At 37.5% G+C, this 20,633-nt stretch overlaps 1 protein-coding gene across 3 annotated transcripts in view; it reads right to left on the minus strand.

Annotated features, from left to right (window-relative positions):
• Phtf2 (putative homeodomain transcription factor 2) overlaps positions 1-20,633 on the minus strand; it is a 65,322-nt gene that overhangs the window by 44,447 nt on the left and 242 nt on the right. The gene's annotated exons all lie outside the window — the stretch shown is intronic.

Genomic DNA, 20,633 nt, shown 5'->3' on the forward strand with positions numbered 1-20,633 from the left:
TACCATATTAATTCTTATAATAAAGTTTTTAAAGCTAAATTAACACTAACCAATTGCTGATCGTTTAGATTTTTGATAAATGTTATTACAATTACCACAGAGTAGAAATTATTAAAAATTGTTTAAATTATTAAAAAGTTTTCAAAGCTACATATTACTTAAAATTAAGGTTTGGTCCTAAAAACTAATAGATGAGTTTCTTTAGCTCTAAATAAGTAAACTACAGTAAAAGACCAAATACAAACTTTATTTCATCTCTTATTTTATCACCAAATACTATTGCTCATACTTTTTATAACAAATGTATCGTGGAGGGGAATCTCCAAACCCCATGAACTTTATGTAATAAAAAACATTCATGAACATTAGTGAAAATTCTCCAAGCTTTGTACATAGTTAAAAACATTAACCCAAACAAAGAACAAACATACATTACAGGAAAATATCAACTCTCAGAAAATGCAGTTTTGAGACAAAATACATGAAGACACATGCACATGCCTACATATTAGGAGGGCTGAAAACTGAAGTGTTTACAGATAAAAGTGAAATGTGAGGTGGTACTAAGGAGGGTGAATTTGGGCATAGACTTCTACTTTTTAATGAGCATGTATGTAGGTATTTGTAAGTGTTTTGTGATTTATAGTAAAAAGTCTTATGTATTTTAACTTCTTTTGATGATAAACACTCCTTGCTTAATTAAAAAAACACATTAACCAAAATAACTATCAGTAACTAATAACACTTCTAATAGATTCAAGACAACAGGCATGCAATGCCAACATCTGCTCAACAGAATCCTGCATTATAACCACATCTGAGCCATAAAATTATAGTGAAACCAAAACATCCCTGTCCTTAGAGCCTTCAGAGAGCGGCACACTCGGGGGGGGGGGTGGGGGTGTGACACTGACCCTCACTCTACTGCACTATAGCCGTGTAAAAGCATAGCACATGCTATGGCTAGACAGCATTTACTGCCTGGTAAGTCACGGTGTCTTACTGTATTTACTAAGATTTGTTTTAGGTCTACTGCCAGAGAGTGCATCGGGTTACCCAGGAGAAGCCTCAGGCATCTCATATTTATAAACCCCAGCTATGCTGAGAGGCCATACTGGACGATCCATACCATCTGTTTCATATAGGCTCACTCTGATTTTAAGGATACATTTCTGAGAACGTATTCCTGCTGTTAAGCAAGAATGACAGTGTGTTTCATTTACAATCACTGCTGGGCTGATGAGATAGCCTTAAGTCTACCAACCCGAGTTCCATCCCCAGAACTGACGGTGGAAGGCAGGCTTGCACCTCCTTATGAAAGCTGTCCTCTGTGGCGTGCACACACATGCACTTACACACTAATAAGAAGTGAGAATAAAATGTGGGAAAGCAAACAGAATCACAACTGCATTAATAAACAACGACACTGCTACTATTAATTAAGCACTTGCTACTTCTTGGTAGCAGTCCAAGGAAGAAAGGAGCCACAGAGGGCAAGCTTATCGCCACTTTTCATAACCATAGCTAGGTGAGGAAAAGGAGAAATGGGCGCCTTTCACTGTACAGTTGTTACCGATACTACAGCTCAGAGCAACTGGGTCTGAACTCTCCCTAACTCTGTATCCACGTGACTGGGGTGGTCCGGGGAACCTTACTCTCCTGACTGTAAAATCAGCATAAGGGCAGTAAGTCCTTCCACAGCGTTCTTCCATGACTACATGTGCGTGAAGAACCCGAGGCAGTGTGCAGTGCGCAGCAGGTGCTTGGTAAGTACTGCCAGCCACTAAGTCAACAACTGTCCCGGGCGGCACTAAGTGCGAATAAATGGGATAGACAGGTAATTCAATTTCAATACTGATGCAAATACTCAGAAGGGGTTATTTTGGTGGAGTCCAGTCACACAGAATCTGTGCAGTTGAACATGGTGATGTTTTATATAAGGCTAGACAGTCAACTGCAGTGTCTCCTACATGCAAAAATTGTAAGGTTTAATTTGTAACACTTTTCATATATATAGTTTTAAGTAAATAGTAATATAACAAATACTTATTTGGCATAGCCAATTTCTCTGTGATAACATTTGTTTTCTCAACTGCAGAAAACTATCATTTGTACCACATAATGTTTAATATTACAAGTGACTTGAAAAGTACAGCCTATAAATACCTAAGTTACTAGGACAGTATAAAAATTACTAATAATTTTTTATGTATATCAAGGGTTTGGGGAGGTGGTACCAGAAGCAGTTTTGTGGATATAAAGAAAGGGAAGCCTTCTAAGAGTCAAACATCTTGCAAACTATTTTTCTTTCCTTAGGATACTCAGAATATGTAGCTTCCTGTATGTAGCAATTTCCTCTAAGTACTTGCCATGTTATTTTATTTAAAGAAATTTATTTGAAACATGACTACTTTTCATGAAGCTGTTTAAATGAAAAACAACTTATATGTTGTGGTTTGGAAGCGTACTGCAAGCTTCCTGTGCTGGAAGCTTAGTCCCTAGTGTGGCAACCAAGTATTGTTGAGAACCTTTGAGAAGCAGGGCGCAGCAGGTGATGAGAGGCAAGGCCTTCAAAGGGACCAGCCTGGTTCTCAGCAGACTGCAGAGAGCTCCCAGGAGAGTGTTACAACAGCAAGGCTGGCCCAAACCTCTGCCTTCTGGTCTTGCTACCCTGCTCCTCCTCCTCCCCTGTGCTCCCACCAAGAGCCCATCAGTCGGGCTGTGACTTAGCTAGCCAGACATTAGTGGACAATGGTGTTGTGCTCGTGTGTCTGTAACTGTGCACTGAATAAGCTTTTCCTTACACATTGCTCAGCCTTAGGAATTTTGTGTAGAAATTTTAAAATGGACTAAGATAGATGCCATAGAACATATTTATTTAAAGTATACAATTTTACATATATAAACAACAGTTCTTAGTAAGTTTCTACAGTTGTACAATGATCTCCACATTCTAATTTAGAACATTCACATTACCAAAAAAGGCATCTCCTACTCACTTATAAACACTACTCACTTCTACCTCTGGAACAGACGACAAATTACTTCTTGATCACAAATTTACATATGTGCCTCTCATTTGCATTTCACATTAGCTATAAAATTATACTGTACAGAATCTTAGTATGATGTTTTGAGATTCATTCATGTTGTAACATGTGGATTACTGTGTTCTTCTGCATTGCCATTACAAAATTCTACTTTCTTAAAAGTTGCCACCTCTGAAACTAATAACAACAGTAGTTTATAGCAAAAAATACTGCAAACTATTTGTTTAGATAAGAAATAAAGCAAATGCATCATCTACTTGAGATATATTCACTTTAAGTGCTGAGACTTTTTTTAAAAACCAGATTCCTAAGAATAACTACTACTATTTTGTATTCACAGTTATGTACAATTTTATTACTTTTGCATATAGAAGATCATATGTCATCCTGGAAGTTATTTCATGTAGGGTTGGAGAAAAAGGAGCATCTCCTAACATAACTGTGTGTATTCACAATATCTTACTGCACAGGAAGCACTGGCACAACTTGCTCCCCAAGTGTAACTGGCTTTAGAGTTCTGCCAACCTTGTAAATTCCTTGAACAAGAATTCACCAATTTAATTAAAACAAAAGACCACATGCACACAAGAACTTCACATGTGTCTTAATTGATTCAAGCTGTAAATTAAATATTCACCTTATTATACCTTCTACCACCCAATCATGGGTAGAATTAGGAGCTATATAATACATATTTTAGTTTTCAAAGCAGGGTTTCTCTACGTAGCCTTGCCTGTATTGGACTTACTTTGCAGACCAGGCTGGCCTCGAACTCACATAAATCCACCTGCCTCTGCCTCCATGTGCTAGGATTAAAGGTGTGTGCCACCACTGCCTGGCAAATTAAGATATTTTTAAAAATGGAAACCTGATATATTTCTTTGCCCATGTCTATGTATGTGTGTGTGTGTGTGTGTATTTTTTAACTGTGACATACCAAAAAGAAAAAGTCCTAAGATCTTCCCTCACCCCAAGCCACATCCAGCATTTCCTTTTTTATTTCACTGGGAAAGAAACACAGTTCATATTTTTACTCACAAGACAGAGTCAGTCAGAATCTTCAGAAAGCTACTACATAAGTCACAGTTTGAGAGTCTCACCCAGAACTTCTAAAACTACAGGCATTTCAAACTAATGTTCAAAGTAATTGATCAAAAGCAATATACCTACATAAATTACGGTGACAAAGACACCGTTTACTGATAGTGAAAACGACTATGGTAGAAAAGACAGACAACAGCAAATGTAGGTAAGGATGTGGAGAAGGAGAGGAGAAGAGAGAAGGTGGGAAGGAAAGATGTGGAGAAATGAAAGTCTATGCACACATGAATTGAAGCAGAAACTCTGAAAAAGTTTAGTTACCAGCAATTTGACTTCTAGTAATCTACCCAAGAGAATTGAAAATTTATGACTATGCAAATGCTTGTGCACAAATTAGTATATCAACCTGATTCATAACTGTCAAAAGGAGACAATCTAAACACTAATTGTAAATGCTTATTAAGTAAAATGTACATCTAAACATGAATACAATTTTGATGCCATATGATTAAAAATTTAACAGACTACAGTTTATTGACACCACAATATTTGTTTTGCTCTGTCTCCAGTAGACTTTGAGGAAAAGAATTCTCTGTACTTAGAAATAAAAAAAGAATTAAAAAAAAAAACCCAGAACCTAGTATTATGTATTCAATTTAAGATAATAGCTTATTTATAGAGATAAATTAAATCAGAAAGCCCATATTTGTTTTTAAAGTGATATATATTATATATAATATATATAATGTATTTTTAAAGCATGGGAACTAAGCACCAATAAAGTGAGAGAACTTCAGAAACCTGATTTAAGACTTTAAGACCCAACTCGACCAGTACAAAAATCTGACTTCAATCTATTACTTTCAACTCTGTGTTTTTTCATTAATTTAATGAGGTTTTTGAAGAAATTTCCCTTTTTAAGAGTTCTCTCCACTAATCTTTCTATTCAGAAATCATACAATAGCAATGTCTGTATTAAGAATTCTGTTTGAGAAATAATTTGTACAAATTCTAAGTTAAAGTGTTAATGTTAACTAAGGTATTTAAACAAAACATAATTTCCAAGGCACCCAAGGTGAGACTACAAGATGTCAAACTCTCAACTTCCATTTGACTACTGCAACCTGGACCACCTGAGATCTGGAGGGAAGATCCATGCCTTGTTACTGGATACTTGGAACTCTGGTTTCCAATTCTTTGCTCACTAAACCTGCTAATGTTAGTAAGAACGTTAACAACAGCAATAATGACTAGTTAGCAGCAAATGCCAGGCACATACTGAACATACTAACCTAATCTTCACAATACTGTGAAGTAGATAATAAATTATTCTTTTTATAGTTACGAAAACAGGTTATACAAGAGTAAATAGAAACTGGAAGAAATAGGAGTTCACATCCAGATAGGCTGACTTTACAGCTGAACCCCTAGCAGTAACTCTGACATCCTTAGTGCACACACCCACTCCTTGCTCCTTCGCATTGGTAAAGCTAGCAAAAATATACAAAATGCCTCAGAAAATTAAGCTTAGGCCTAAAAACGTGAACTAGCTCATATCATCAGAAGGTAGCCCTAAAGATTAGGTGTGCTAATACATAGTTAGCAATAGTAACAAACACGTAAAAGCTCAATAGATGTTAAATATGTCATCCCGATGATTTACCCAATCTTTCCTTTCTATTAAAGAATAAGCAAAGAAATGCCTATCTGGATGCTTTTAACATTAATCATAGGCTATACTAATCTATTATCCCAAAACATGACTTTGACTAAATCATGTACGTAATTATAAAAACTAAAGCACCTTCCTTGTGTGTATGTATATATATATATATATATATTTTTTTTAAGTTTACTAGACATAGAAAGGAATGTTATCGCATATTGTAAATGCCAAGGCTATTAACATATCTTGGTTATGTAAATACTTTTTAAAGAATACCTAACATGTTATTGCTACTCACTCATCAGCAATTTAAAAAGAAAAAAAAATGAAGCCATAGAACACATCTGAACTAACCAAAACCTGTTTGGCTTCCTTTTAGTAACTTAAACTGTATAAAATTAAAATAATGAAAAGGAAGCTTAGTGTGGTGGAACACATCTGTAATCCCAGCACTCGGGAGGCAGAGGCAGGTGGATCACCGTGAGTTCCAGGTAAAGCCTGGTCTACAAAGTGAGTCCAGGACAGCCAAGGCTACACAGACAAACCCTGTCTGGGGAAAAAACGGTCAAAAGGATGCTTTAGTAAAGACCATCCAAAATAAGGAGTCTAAGTAGCCTAGACCACTTTCCTCACTGGTCAAGAAGTCTACTGTAGCTCTACAAGTTCTACCAAGGATTACTACAAATAGGGCTACAGAACTAAGACCTGTTGCTGTTGTAGGATTACAGAAACAGGGCAGAGGAAGTGAAACACCTGTTTGATTTATAATGAGCCATTTACTTAGGTAAAACTGTGCCTAAAGAACTAATCTTCGTTAAATATAATCAGGTGGGAAAATTAAGTCAAGCTAAATAGAGAATCGTCTTTTCCATCTGCCTCTTGGTCAATCAGCCACACTGCACATTATTTGCAATGTTAAATGCTGTATTCACAGAACTGACGTACCCCTGTCTTACCCCACAGTTCCCAAACTAATTTGGCCTCAAATTCTTTTTATTATAATGCTTTCCTTTTTCAATTTTTTATTATATTTCTTTTTTACATATACATTTATATTCTTACACATAAATAAAATAAACTACATACAGCAGGAAGAACCACAATTTATATAAATGTTACACTCTTAGTGATTTTGGCTATTTGTATTTGGCAAACTTGAAGAAAACATCTTTCCTATCTTGGTGTGTTTAAAATTCTGAATGAAAATCAGTATCTATCATATCTCATCTCTATTAACTTAGACAGAACACACTCGGAAAATGTTACAACAGGTTGAAGTATTATGTTTGATACTTAATGTGTTAGCAGGAGATATTGATTATACTGACGTGATGATGCTATGATAAACAAATGTCACTGTAACACAGAAGTAGGACAGTAATTGATATTGTAAAAGGTCATCTAACTGTGGTGTGGAGAAAGTATAAACATCAAGATGTTTCCACCTATAATGGCAAAAAGCAACCAAAATAAAGATCTCTCTGAAGCCATATGTAAGTAAGATACTTCTCATTTCAAACAGTTTCATCAAGGGATATGACCAAACAGAAAGACTCAGAAGCCAATCAAACAAGTTCCTTATGGCAGGATGCAACAGCCATTAAGGACAGTAATGCCAACAGAATGAAAAAGTCTTAAAGGCCAAAGGTTCACAATCATTAAGATAAATCAACACATTGTTTTTGTAAGCATGTAGGTAACTGTGATAGCTAAAGAAGCTCCATTTTATGCTATTTTAGGCATCCATCTTGGTAGCTACGAGCTCTGACTCCAGTCCCTGGAAGGTAAGTTCCCAATAACCCTGACTTATAACTCCCTCCTAAAACTGTACACTGTAACTATCTACTTGTTATGACAGGACTAACTGCTTTTTTTGCTTCTGTAACTTGCTAACACAGATACCCAAAGACTGTTTTGAGTTACTTAACCATTTAACTTGGCAGAACCGAACAGTTTTTGCTTGCCTACATAGATATTGAAGGTCTTCTTGTGGTATTCCCCTTTAAAAGTCCATCCTCATACCCTTCCTTCAAGGTGATTTCAAATTTAGTTCAGAGACTGTTCATCTAGCTAGCAGCTAATCAATAAATCTTTAATTGGACTAAGTCTATCGTTTTCCCCCCCAGGAAACTCCAAAACAATAACAACTATGCTACTTTATTAAGTCTTCCTTTAAAAAAAGAAAAAGAATCATGAGGCTAAAAGAACTCTACTGCCAACACAAGTGCACATGCCACACCTTTCTCTACAGGAGCAGACACCTAGTCTCCAGGGGATTATGGAAAGTGTCCTATAGGAGATGATAGGCTTTGCATTTTAAAGACCAAGTTGAATTAGTTATTTAAAAACATAAAAACAAACAAACAAACAAACAAACAAAATAAGTGGCTCATACACCAAGTTGAAAAGCTACACAGGCAGACTTGATTTAGCTGTATTGAGGGATGGTACTAAAACTCAGGACAAGCTGAAGGCTTCAGCCACTGTATGTAATGAGACGGTAACTCCAGCTGAAGCTTTCTTATCCCCCAGTCAGATGGTGAGCTTAGATTTTCATAAGAATCCTTTCAGGGATGGCAATCCCACTGCAGGCTGGGTACCAGGGAAACCGTGAAGGCTGAGAACCAGGATGGGAGGAACTGCTCCTCGTCAGCAGATGCTCATCTCTGCTGGGAAGCAACCGCAGCAAACGTCTGTCCAAGGGGTCAACACTTGACCCTTCTTTGAAACTTCTTGGTGGTGCTAAGCAATTGTTGTATGCTACTCCTGAGAAGAACAAGCTAAATAGAAGTTAGTGGTCTCTCAATTATTGTAAAATGGTAAAAACAGAAAAATGGCACCCTTTGTCCAGAGAACCCAAATGATGCGAGTGATGCTGGACCACTTCTAGGCAGTCACTGGGCCAGAGTTCACTGTGGTAAGTGCTGCTTTAGGCCACAAACCAAGAGACAAGTAATTGTGTATGAGCTAATAAAAGACATACATACAAGCACACACACAAATATATGTAAATCTACGTAGAATCACATCAGAAAGCTTTGTGAAGAAAGCTTTGACACTGAATTTGACACTGAAGGTAAAAGGATCCCTCTGAGGAGCACTAAGCAAATGAGAGGCAAGGCCAAGTTTTTGCAATAAGCATCCTAGAGCAGGGAAGAGAAACAACTATTGCAAGGATAAAGGAAAACTGAAGAGGCCAGGACAGGGTAGAGAGACATTTGGAGAAGAAAGGGATGGCAGAAGAGTGACACATTTTGGAGTACACCTCTATGACTTCCAGTATAGTGCTTATCACAAGGAATAATATTTATATCTGACTCTTCCATGTTTCAGAGCTTCCCAAAGAGAAGACTGTGCCTGACACATATATGCCTATCATAAATGACATTTCAATATAAATTAACATAAATCCTGTAGGGGTATTATTACTGTGAAATTGTGTCTTGGTAACAAAATACTAAAAATTAAAGTCTACTGATAAAACTAAATATTGAATTTTAGCTACATGAAGTTAATGAGGCTCCCTAGTAATTTCTCCTATAATTTTTCTACCAGTAAATAAAAATAAAGCATATAAAAAGGTCAAAACAGACAAAAATAGTAACTAAAATTATAGCCTGCTACCTAATATTTTGAAAATTGGAAAAATAAGGCAACATCGCTGGCCTTTCAAAATTCTAAAAGAAAAAAAAAATTAGTTTTAAAAGACCACATGACTGTTTCTCTTCATATACCATCAAAATATTTATCATTTCACTTTTTAATTTGGGGGTTAGTACAAAAGTAACTTCATCATGGTATGTTTAAACACATGTGCCACCACAGCTTGTACTTACGTACGTGCTCCCTTCTCTGATACTCCCCTCCTGTAGCCGGTTCCCTTCTTCTCCAGTTAGTCCACCCCATGTTTTCTTACTCCATGTATTCCATAACCTCTCTATTCCCAACTCTCCTGAGATCTCTTCCTCTACTCAGGGTCCCTTTTCTAGTAACAGCTTCATAACATACACAACATATAAATACGTATTCACATAAAGATATAAAGATGTATACATACATATGCACATTTTAAAATCAAGGTTCTGAGTATAAGAGAAAATTATATTTGTCTGACTGATTTCACTTAACGTACTGATTTCCATACATTAATTTTCCTGCAAAATTCTTTCTTGCTGCATAAAATTCCATTTTGTATACATGCCACATTCTCTTTATTCATTTATCTATTCTTTTTTCCTATATACTTGTTTTCTCCCTCCGTTCCTCCCTCCCTCTAATGACAGGGCTTTTCTGTGTAGCTCTGACTATCCTGGAAATCACTGTAGACCAGGATGACCTCAAACTCACAGAGATCTGCCTGCTGCGTGCCATCACTGTCTGGCATATACCTGCTGCCTTTATCTGTAATTCTGCCTTACCACAGAAGAAAAGATAACAAAAGCAAGAAACTAAAGCAAGGTTTCACGTCACTGGCAGGATAAAACATGCATTCTGTATAAAGGTTCAAATAGAAAACTTTTAGTGTCTACTGTGAGTGCTTTATTCTCTGTGATTTGATCCTCAGTAGTGAATCAACTGCTTTTATTTGAATAAACATCATGGGTGATTCCAGAAAGCATTTTAGCATCTAAGTTACCCTGTTAAACAGCATTTATAAGTGTCGGTTTTTTAGGACTATAATCATGAAGCAGTTTAACAACAGTGCTTTGATCTTCTAGACCTTTTCAAAGCTGGAGCGCTGGCCTAATTTTAGGCTGTCAACTGGTAGTTTACCAAATTACTTCACCATTATGTCTGTTAACATGGTTAAAGATAAACTGACTGTAAGATATTTGGAATTTACCTGACAATTTCTCCAACCTTGACTAACATCTCTGTTTTAAATGCATTCATCAGAGAATTTGGAAAGTTCAAGATTAGTTTTCTAGTATGTCACAGAATTTTTCCCCCAAAACAGACAACCACAAGCCTTACCCATTGAGTAAGTTCAACTAATTCAAGTCATACCATTTCTTAGTTCTTCTCTTTGGTTCTGTATTCATTCTATTTTCTCTATTTGAGTCTGTATTTATTAAATAGCTACAACTTATTCCAGTCATACCATTTCTTGGGTCTTCTCACATCCACAAAAACAGCTACTTTCTTAGGCAGCTGCTGTAGTCAAATGAGCACTTCATTTTAATAAAGTAACTATCACCTAAAAAGCCATGAGCAGATGACTGCAGCACGCCACAAAGTTATAGACTGCAGAGGCAGAAATCCTTAGTTTTTAGATACTAATATATTAAACACAAAAACCTTATACTACTAAATATTTAATTTATTAAAAGTATAAAATAAGCCAGGCATGGTGGCGCACACCTTTAATCCCAGCACTCAGGAATCAGAGGCAGGCGGATCGCTGTGAGTTCAAGGCCAGCCGGGTCTACAAAGCGAGTGTCAAGCACAGCCAAGGCTAACACACAGAGAGACCCTGACTCAAAACAAAACAAAACAAACAAACAAAAAAAAATATATATATATATATGGCAAATAGTAAACCAGGGATTATTACACAGAGACACAGCTGTCATCCTAGCACTTAAGAGACAGATGCAAAAGGACTGCAAGTTTGAGGATATCCTGGGCTACAATGTGAGTTCTAGACTGGCCTGACATGGTCTCAAAAACAAAACAATACCACCTTAAGTCTGTAATGCTTCACATACTGGTGAATCTGAACATAATACCTCAAAGAGTTTATGAATACAATTTTACATCTATTAGTATTTTCTGCTAACCCATGACCTTTAGCCTCTATGCTAAAGCATATGGCTGACTGTGGGTAGTAGCTCAGAAGGATGCTGCCAAGGAATAGCTCAGGGCCCTAGTTTTCCACTTTCTTTACCCAGGAGAGTTGTTATGTGCACCAAGTAAAGGAACTACCAGTCCAAAAAGAAAAATCTGTAACTTATGATATAGCTGACAAAAAAAAAAAAAAAATCTCTAAAGTAAGCCTTTTAAAAGGCAAGAGGATAAATTCCCTATCTCTCAATGTCTTAATTTTTTGTCTGTACAAGAATAACTTTTTGTTGTTACTTGGATTTGGGGGTTTGTTTGATTGATTTTGCTGCTGTCATTGATGATAATGTTATTGTTTAAAGGCAAGGTCTCACTAGGCAGCCCAGGCTGGCCTTGAACTTTATAGCCTAGGATGGCCTGGAACTCAGAAGTGTCTCTTGTCTCAACATGTAGTGTTGAGATTATAGGCATGTGCTACCACAGTGACTAGAGAGGATAACTTCCAATGCACACTTCCTCTCCAAGTTTGTTCTTCAGTTAAATATTCTAGCGTAAGGCATCCCAAATAGGAGTGTGACAGCTCAGGCGAAGCAGCTAGGGAAAAGGAAGGCCATGGGAGGACCTGCCTAAAGAATCCACCACGATGTCAGCTCCTGTAGTAACTGCGTGTGAGTCATAAAACACTGGCAACAGTAAAAGGTTTCTGACTATACAACAACCAAAACTTAATTCAAAATCAAGCACATAGTGCATCCAAGGTGTCCCCTGCAGCTCCCGTGGTGCTGCACACACAGCTGCACTGCAGCCTGGGTTCTGAACACATACATGCAGCTTGCACTGTGTGTACTGTCTTGCCACTCATGTTTGTGGTATGAACTGCACCGCTTTTACTGCAGAAATCATTTTCTGGTCTTTATGGAAACATGATGTTATAATTTCTGCAAACAAAGTCTTTTGATATTTTTCTACCATCATCTCTCAGCATGTATCAAATTAGTGTATCTATCTCTAGACTGTACTAGGTTAGAATGTTTGATTTTTAAAATGATTGTTCGAGTTGCTGGCTTGAATTCCGTTTTTAAAAATAAAGTTAAACAATGGGGTCTGGAAAGACAGTTCGGTCATTAAAGTATTTGCCTTGAAAGCATTAAAGACCTGCACTGGATCCTCAGAACCAATACTTAAAAGTCAAGCACAGTAGCACAGCCTTTAAAATCCCTGAAGCTGGCAAGTCAGCCAGTCTGGGCCATTTGGCAAATTTGAAGGCAGTGAGGTAGACGGTCTTAAAAATAAATAAATAAAAATAAAAAGGTGGATACAAACATAAATTGCTAAATGAATTTCGGCTTGAGATTAGTATAAAACAATACAACAGCAGTAAAGGTCCAATAGGGGAAAACTTCTGGTCAAGATGAAGAAATCTTTAGCTTGGGCAGAGACCTAACATTCCAGTTGAGCAGGTAGATAGCCTGACCAAGGGACCGCTCCTCAAGAAGGCGGGTCTACCTTAAGCTACATAAAAGAAGTAGGAGGAATAATCTGTTTTACTGAGAATACACGTTTCCTTCTCAGAGTTCTCACCCATTAGTGTAGCCTCTACAAATGGCCATGAGGTTCAGCTTGTTGTATTATTATATGCATATTTATAAATATATTATTGTAGGCATATTATAGAGAGAGAAAAGTTCTTGGGAGAAAATGCTAGATGAAAGAATGGTTGATAACTTCCTTATCAGCACTACCATCATCACTATTGTTAAAGTCAATGTACATACACAAATAACACAACTTTTAAAAATGTCGGTACCTCTCAAAGACCCTCACATTAAACTCACCCTTAAAAACTCTCAAATTAAACATGTGAATTACATAAAAGTCTTTCCAGAAGCCAGCAGGATGGTCCAAAAGGTTCTAGCTGCTAAAATTGATGACGTGAACTCCATCTCCATGGAAGGAGAGCAGTGACTCCCAGAAATTGTCCTCTGACCTCCACACCCACACCATTCCATACACCTCACCCCATAAAAATGTAAATAAATAAATGGGGTTTTAGAGTGCATCACCATATCCACCTTTTTAAAAAATGCTCTCTGGAATGAGACAGTGAGTCTGTGTTCGGGTTATCACTATTGTTTCTGTGATCGGGCTGTCACCCTAGATCTACAGTGTACTGAGAACCAGAGACCTCAAAGTCAAACTCCTGACTATACCTCATGGTTTCCTTGTAAACAAATAAAGCTAAGTCCCACATTATTTAGGCTAGAGATGAGATACTCAAATTGGTGGGTGTAGCTAAAAAAAATCAAGAACCTTGACAAAAATAAAAGAAAAAACCCTGTGTGAAAAGGCAAATATTATAGCAACTAGGTTAACTAATCTATTTCTGCTAAGACAAGTCTTATTTTTGGACAGTCATGACCAGTAACTGAAACAGATAATATTGAGGTTTTAAAATGACACTTAATCATGACTTTGCTGTGTAACAGTTAGAAAGCAAACATCAACTGAATGTCTACTGTTCTAATACTGGGTATTAGAAGGCTGATATTTTGCCCAGGTGGCGCACGCCTATAATCCCAGCACTCAGGAGGCAGAGGCAGGCAGATCTCTGAGAGTTTGAGGCCAACCTGGTCTACAAAGCGAGTCCAGGACAGCCAAGGCTACAGAGAGAAACTGTGTCTCCAAACAAAACAAAACAATCTATTTTTTTCAATTAAAAAAATGTAGTAAGTAGAACATTATGATAGGCAGATTTGGGCCCAGTGGTCCCGCTCAAACTAAGGCACCAGCCAAGGACAATACAGACGATAAACTTTAAACCCCTACCCAGATCTAGCCAATGGTCAGAACATTCTCCACAGTTGAGTGGAGAGTGGGGTATGACTTTCACACGTACTTTGGTGCCTCATAATTGACCATGTCCTCTGGAGGGAGAGACCTGGTGGCACTCAGAGGAAGGATAACAGGTTACCAAGAAGAGACTTGATACCCTATGAGCATATACAGGGGGAGGAAATCCCCCTCAGGAACAGTCATAGGGGAGGGGAATAAGGGGAAAATGGGAGGGACGGAAGAATGGGAGGATACAAAGGATGGGATAACCATTGAGATGTAACAAGAATAAATTAATAAAAAATTAAAAAAATATATAGTATACCTGGGGGAGACATACTGTCTTTACGCTGTCAAGAGCTGTAACTAAAAAAGACTAACATTTTAATTGTTTGGAGCTTTTTAAAATGCTGAATCAGATTTTAAACAATCACCAAGCTACACCAACAAGTTACACCAAATGGTCTGTGTAACGTTCTAGATGTTAGATTCCTAAAAAAAAAATTAATGCATATAAACAAAGAGTGTCCATTCTTTCTCGTGAAAGTTACAAATCTAATTTAAGCCAGCTTCAACAAAAGACAAGCCTTCAGAGCCAGTTGTGTGGCTCAACAGGTAAAAGCACTTGCCTGACAAGCATGACACCTGAGCTGGATACTGAACACTGACTGTAGTGGAAGGGGAGAACCAACTCCTGAAGTGGCCCGGGGACCTCCACATAAGCTCTGGTACATGTGCATAAATATGTGTCCACACGCACACACGTGCACGCACACACACACACACACACACACCTTTTAAAAAAGGAAAATGTGATCATTTGACTGAACTATTCCAGGTGAAGGTGAGAGACTATGTGGGCACAGATGTTGGCCTATGGTCTCTTCTTTCCTATACTTACCACGACCCCGCCCCCGGCCCGCCTCCACTTTTCCTCACATGTTGTGGTAACACATCTAGAGGCTGTTCTGAACTTTAGCCTTCTACCTCCTTGACAAAAGAAATGAGTCTTTTTTTTTTTTTTTTTTTTAAATCAGCTGTAATTCCTTTACATGTTTGTATAATAGCTTGGGTGGTTGAACATCTGGACTGATCATGTTGCCAGGGTAAAACACCATCTCTGGCCTTGCCTAAGCAACATACCTAACTCTCTCTCAATGGAACAATTATGTGTAACACAGACATGGTCATTAGAGAAATTGTTAAGTATTGAAAAGATAATTTAATTTTTTTACATGCCTTCAGAAGTTGACGAATAGTAGTTTTAAGACTAGTAACTCATATTTATTAAGCAATTCACAATACTTCAAAACCTTTCAAAATTCATAATTAATTTACTTAACCAGGCCTGTAAGTATTAGTAGCAGATACTTACAAGGAGAACCAAAGCTCCAAGACTAAACACCTTCAGCATTATAAGCTAGGAAATGTCACAACAGAAACACAAGTCCTGACTCTTAAGGATAGTGTTTGGGGCCCAAAGGGTCAAGGCAAGTGCTGCCCAACTCTAAAAAGAGTTCAATCCCTAGGAATAAAAAATTTTATGATTACTTTTATTTTAATTTTATGTGCTAAATGTTTTGCCTACATGTGTACACACACACACACACACACACACACACACACACACACGTCACATGCAAGTGTAGTACCTACTGGTATCTCAAGACAGTGCTGGATCCCAGGAACGAGTTAGCCGGTTGTGAGCTGGCATGTGGTTGCTGGGAACCAAACCTGACTCCTCTGCAAAAGCAGAAAGTGCTCTCAGCCATTAAGCCATCTCTTCAGCCCCCTAATTACACTGAAAAATCAATGTATATGAAGAATATGGCTTGAGGGAAAAAAAGAGAGAACAGAACATCCTCACTTTTCTGTGGCTTAGTGCTTCTTGTGTAGAAAGCCACACTCTACTTGAGCTAGCATATCAAAGCACACTGAGCTGCAGGGATCTAAACTATGCAATACTGTGAATAAATTACTTTCAAAAATATTAATAAGGTAGCTAGAAGTGGTGGGTGGCTCATGCCTTTAATTCCCAGCCCTTGGGAAGCAAAGGCAGGAAGATCTGAGGCAGCAAGTTCCAGACCAGTCAGGTCCCCACAGAAGGTATCTTAATAAATAATAATAAACAATAAGGTAAAAAAGTAACGTTGTCTTACACAAAGAGAAGACCAAAAGTAAGACACTTCCAGTGTTAATTCTGTAGCCTAAAATGTAGTGAAAAACCCAATTTCTCTTCATCATTCAAATCAACTATCCTTAGTGGCAAATTCCTATGGGAACAAAGTCACTATAAAAAGCTTGTGACAGTAGATTTAGCCAATGGAAATCCAAAGATATGAAACATCCTCCATTTCATTCACTTAGCTAACATAGACAAAGCACTTTAAAGTTCTTGGTACATAGTAAACATTATGTGCGTTTTACTATTATTAAGGCTGCTGGCTTTCTCTTTAAGAAATGGAAGCCTTTTCTTAGAAGACTTCCTTCATGTTCCATTAGCCAAAATCGGGGCACATGCCCTGATCTGAATAGGCACTGGCAGGGAAATCAAGGCATCGTCAGTGTGAAGCAGCTGAGTCCTCCCTGACTTTAGCTGTGCATCCTCTGGTTTGTCTAAGGACTACCCGCAGTGAAATGTTCTAGCCAGGCTGAAGCTCCTCCATCGGGGAGAAGTCTTCACTTGGAAACCCAACGTGCCCCAGTCCTCTATATATCCTTTCTTCTTCGAGAAAAACAAGAGTCCAGAAGTGCCTCCAGGTTGGTCCCTGTAACACATAAAATATCCTATGTGGTAAAAAGAAATGTTTACTCTAGAAAAGCTGAGGAGGATAGAGAAGCAGGCGCACATCTGGTGGTACTCTGGAGGTGGGGTTCAGTCAACCCTCAGGTAAGCATCACCACTCTGCATGGTTTAGCCTTTAAGCCAATATACTTCCCCCTCTTAAAATAGTTTTGTGTTTGGTTCATCTTTCAAAAAATCCTGCCACAAGAAAGATCATATAAAAGATAAATAATAGAGATAGTTTTGAGAACTAACAACAGAGACTTACTACATCTCAGTCATCTCTATGACTCTGAGCACCTGTACTTACATATGCACATTGAGACACTCACAGATGCTTATGCACATATATGGCACATCTGCACACTTCACGACTTAAGTAAGAAAGTAGAGGATTTAAGGTTCCCAGATATTTATAATTAACACCAGTTTTCAATCAAGCCCAAGGATGCCCAGGATAGTTCATTTAAGTTAATAAATGAATACTACTCTTTGTTAACATTAAACAGGCACAAAGCGCTGGGAGCACACCTGTAATCCCAGCACTGGAGAGGCAGAGGGAGATGGATCTTTGTGAGTTCAAGACCGGCCTGGTCTACAAAACAAGTTCCAGGACAGCCAGGGCTAGACAGACAGACAGACAGACAGACAGACAGACAGACACACACACACACACACACAAATAAATAAAAATATAAAATAAAATACTAAACTTAAAAAAATCTACTATGCGTAGATAAAGATCCCTCACAGGTAATTTTATTTTCTGTTTAAAATGTTTTGTTTCATTTCCTTCTGGAAATTTCACATCTGATATTAGAGTGCAAGTTCAAAGCATAAGCTGACTAATGGCCTTTGGATCTAATTAATCTTTAGTACTCAAAATCATGAAAATGCTACCATTTTCCATGAGAGAAGAGTGACTGTAAGGTGAGTGGAACAAACAACCATACAAGGAAATGAGGCAAATGTGCTATGAGGTTTATTTAGAGTAGTGGTGGCACACACTTTAATCCCAGCACTCAGGAGGCAGAGGCAGGTGGATCTCTGAGTTTGAGGCCACAAGGTGACTCCAGGACAGCCAAGGCTACACAGAGAAACCCGTCTCAGAAAAACAAAATAAAAAATTAGAGTAGTAATACCAGTGTAAGGTGGTGACAGAAAAGCAAATTTCAAATATTAAAATGTTTAAGTTATATAATCTAGGACATATTTACCCAACACTGCAAACCAAATGCGACATCTCATATGTGTAAACGTTATATACATTTCCCCAAAAGCTGAGAGGGACTCATGATTGAAAATATGCTGAGAACCATTATCTGGCTCAACCTTTTAAAAAGTGGTTAGTTGGAGCTCAAAGAAATAATTATCTAGCTTTGCTCAAGTATTCAGCAAGGGCCACGTTCTTCAAGGTCCCTGAAGCACTACAAGCACCTTTAAAAGCTGTTTATTTAAATACAAACACATCCGAACAGAACTCTGCGAGGGAACTCTCAGCACACACAGTGCTGGAAAGCACGCTGGAGGAGCGCACGCTCCCAAGGAGGCAAGACGAAGCATACATGTGAATGACTGCAGTAAAGGAAATGTTACAGTCTCATGAGGGCTTCAAAACACAAGCCATACACACTGGACACACCGCTTCAGTGTATTTATTATGGGCACTGCTATAAACTGCACACACACAACTCAGTCACTCATGCAAACAACGAACACGTTTAATCAGAACTTTCAGTTATTGGTCAATAGCTTAGAGAGAGCATATTAACAAAACAAAACATTATCATATACTCACAAATCACCAAGTAACGTTACAACAGAAAGGCCAAGAAAAGGTAATAGTGTAATTTAAAGGGCACTATTGCATGCATGACACGAGACTGTCTTTCAAGCATTGTTTAGCAACTACGGTGCACAGGTCAACTAAGGTGTTTTTGTAAGTATAGTTTTATGAGAGGCAAGCACAGCCATGCCAACTCACGACATCGTCTTGTGGCTGCTTTTATACATCAATGGTAGAGCTAAGTAGCTGTAACAACAACTTTACAAACGTCAAAACCTAAAATATTTGTCATCTAGCCCTTCACAGGAAGGTTGGCCAATCTTAAGTTAGAGCACTGTATGATATTGCTAATCTAGATCCTATCCACAAGGGCATTGTCCACCAAAAGCAATCACAAAAACTAAAATCTCACACCTGGCATTTGCAATCCCTCTCCTGAAACCCCTATGAAGATGAAGGAATAAAGACTTTACTTTGAGAGCCAGTGAACGGTAAAGAATTAAAAATGAAACAGGGTCTCACTGTGTAGCCATGGCAGACTTGGAACTCACTCTGCAGACCAGGCTGGCAGAGAACTCAGAGATAGTTTTTAGAAGACAAGTTTATTTAGTACATCTCAGAAGTACCTGTGTCACGCGCATGCATGTGTGTGTGTGTGTGTGTGTGTGTGTGTGCACGCTTGAGTGTGCGTGAGTGTGAGTATGTATATATGGATTTATCCAGTTTTTAATTTCTAGTCTCTTTGAGAATTTTACACTTAAGCTGAGTAGAACATTAAAAGTAAAGGTGGCACTAATAGAAAACCAGAGAAGATTGAACCAATTACATATCAATATCAATATTTCCAATTAAGAACTTCATATAGAAAACATAATATTATATATCTGTGGTATATTTTACCAAGGATGAAATAACATATTCCCAAACAGACTATATTCTCAGATTTGTCTCACTTTTATGATGTTTTAATTATCACATTACCAAATCAAAAAAAATTGAAACTTGCTTCATTTCCTTCACATAGAAAATACTTAAATATATAATTATATTTTTAATACACAACTGAAGACTAAAGCATCATCAGTGTTTTAAGGACGGAAAGTGTGGCTCAATGGCTGGATATCTGCCACTTAAGTACATAGCCACGGGCTCAATAATGGGAATACCAAGAGTAAAAAGAAATGTCTTATTAATGTGACAACAAATATAATTCACTACAGACACCCAAAAAATAAATAAATAAAAATAAAAAATAAAACACGTAGGGCCATTGCCTTTTTTACAAAAGCTAGTTCTGACAATCTAGCTTTTAGTTAAGAAAAAGTGAAAGGAAGGAAGGAAGGAAGAGAGAACACAACAGAAAACAACAAAACGTAGAATATTTTTGTATAATTCTATTTATATGAATAACCATGGAGACTTGCCATAGATTATAATAACAGTAATTAATCTAGCGACTTTGGTATCTTATGGTAAAAATGAGAAAACGTTTTAGGCACTATTTTTCTAATTTACTTAAAGATTAATATAAGAAAAAAGAAAATCACAATAATATAATCTTCCTCTTCTACTTAAAATCCCCAAAGCTGACTTAGTCTTTACTTTAGGCAATATCTGGCTTAAATTAATAGCAAAACAAGACAAAAACAACAACAACAAAAAACACACAATGATTTGTGGAATTCAAACACT

This window comes from Acomys russatus, chromosome 10 (assembly GCF_903995435.1).
Source record: "Acomys russatus chromosome 10, mAcoRus1.1, whole genome shotgun sequence".
Lineage (NCBI taxonomy): Eukaryota > Metazoa > Chordata > Mammalia > Rodentia > Muridae > Acomys > Acomys russatus.